This window comes from Notothenia coriiceps, unplaced genomic scaffold, assembly GCF_000735185.1.
Source record: "Notothenia coriiceps isolate Sejong01 unplaced genomic scaffold, NC01 NC01_scaffold00018912, whole genome shotgun sequence".
NCBI classification, from domain to species: domain Eukaryota; kingdom Metazoa; phylum Chordata; class Actinopteri; order Perciformes; family Nototheniidae; genus Notothenia; species Notothenia coriiceps.
Window position 1 is genome coordinate 1 of NW_011351613.1, and position 1698 is coordinate 1698.

The window sequence follows — 1698 nt, forward strand, 5'->3', positions numbered from 1 at the left end:
CAAAGCCATACAGACTTGGTAGGCCACACATATCTGCTCAATACTTTTTTATTGTCTTAATTGACCTTTTAAACATAAGGTAGTGTGATAAAAACTCCATTAATTGGTGGGGTAATGATAACTATATTAACTAAAATTCCCAACCGAATTTGCGCTAACTGTTGGTTTATGATATTGACAATTAATGTGCTTTTATTTTTTAGTAGACATGTGCTTTACTCATAACTGACTGTATCACACACCTTTCATTTTTACGGATGTGCAGCGTCTTTAACATGGGTCAGTAAGTCTTATATGAAGGAAGGGCCTACCGTTCTATTATTTATTCCAGAATTATCATTTTATGTTCGATTATGTGTTCATACAAAAATGTTTTGATCAAGAAGATGGAAAAAGCCATTAGTTTGTTTCTTTATTTTGAAAAGTAATAACCGGAAGTAGCGCATATTTTTATTTTGGTTGGTTTGACTGCGGGTCAGTTGAACAGAATTTGTCTGTTGAGTTTACACTACACACTAGCCTTATCAGTTGCTGCCTGTTCTTCTGCCTCCTGCTGACAGTCAGTAGCCGTTGTATCGCTTGCTACTGTTCGAATGCAAACGAAGTAACTTGAGGTTAGCTTTGCAACGAACTGACAACTTAAGGAGTAAAATACAAGCATCCCACTTGTTGATCGTCTTCATGGACTCTGTTCAGGTAGGTTAGTAAGCTGGGTGACGTTACACATGCTGACACAAGTTAGCGTTAGCATATCGCTAGCAGGGTTTGGCTAACAAGAGCTGGGCCAATTAGCCACAAGGTGACAAACAGGTAACGATGACTAGTTGTTTGGAGTCTAATGTCAACGGTAGTTTGTTTACACCTTGCTAACTATATTTCAATCAGTAGTCTTTTTACACACCTTGTTTTTCATCCTCAGAAATTGGCTTCAGGGTTTACTCTGGACCTGGGACCATTGAAAGAACCTCTTGGGTTTATCCGTGTCCTAGAATGGGTAAGTAAAGTAAAAAAGTACGTAGGCCTACAGTTACTTTAAATTAGAAACCTAACCAAATTTACCTCAGTTATAAGTTATCTCTATGTGCCTTCCGCCTCGCTATCTACTCAGCGTTTCTCTCATTTGAGCCTCGTGATGTTGATATATTCCCTATTAGTTCTTTCCACTAATTATACGTTAACAGGCCCTTTATTGTTTTCGCAATATATTCAAGAACATAATCGAAACTTTAAAGGCTGAAAAATAACGGCCAATAACTGCTGCAGGTTCCTCTGCCTCTCCTTTTTTCATGTGTAACGTTGGAGTCTTGGCCTTTGACCTGTTTACTGAGTAAAGTCATGCCGTAGCTTGAGGATTTACATTGCAGATAGCTACTGATTTCCCAATGTTAAACTTATGAGTATGCAGCATACCCACACTCTTTCCATGGCCAGTGTTGTGCCGAATTATGCACCCCCGCCGTGAAAAGCACCCCTTGTCAAGGGAACACGCAGTGGCGTGCGGCCCATAGGGGCGCTAGGGGCGCCGCCCCACCTCTTCTCATATACAAAAAAAAATATTAAATTAAAAAATATATATTTAAAAAATATATTTTTTTTTTATTTTTTATTTTTAATGAACAAGGTAAATATCATACCATTGGTATCAGTCAAATGTATAATCTACAATAAAATCTTGTTTAAAATTGTTTAGACGATGTC

The 1698-nt window shown here is 38.0% G+C and overlaps 1 long non-coding RNA gene across 1 annotated transcript; it reads left to right on the forward strand.

Annotated features, from left to right (window-relative positions):
• Nucleotides 1-472: 472 nt before the first annotated feature.
• On the forward strand, nucleotides 473-1345 carry LOC104951311 (uncharacterized). The gene is made up of 3 exons (XR_799010.1): nucleotides 473-696; nucleotides 920-998; nucleotides 1303-1345. It is a non-coding gene; the product is annotated as an uncharacterized lncRNA (long non-coding RNA).
• The last annotated feature ends 353 nt before the right edge of the window (nucleotides 1346-1698 follow it).